Below are 341 nucleotides of genomic sequence, written 5' to 3' on the forward strand. Positions count from 1 at the left end.
TACTGTATTGGAACAGCTTGGCTAGGAAAGTGGCAAGTTCTGGAGCAAGTCTTCAGTACTCTGTTGGAATGTTGTCAGGGCCTGTAGCCTTTGTGGTATCCAGTGTCTCCAACTGTTTCTTGATATCATGTGGAGTGAATCAAATTGGTTGAAGACTGGTATCTGAGAGACTGGGGACCACTGAGGAATCCAAGATGGATCATCCACTCGGCACTTCTGGCTGAAGATTACTGTGAGAGCTTCAGCCTTACCTTTTGCAATGATGTGCAGTGCGTGTCCCTTTTTGAGGATAGAGATATTTATGGAGCCTCTTCATCCAGTGAGTTATTTAATTGTCCATC

Source organism: Rhincodon typus, chromosome 1 (assembly GCF_021869965.1).
Source record: "Rhincodon typus isolate 14 chromosome 1, sRhiTyp1.1, whole genome shotgun sequence".
NCBI classification, from domain to species: Eukaryota; Metazoa; Chordata; class Chondrichthyes; order Orectolobiformes; family Rhincodontidae; genus Rhincodon; species Rhincodon typus.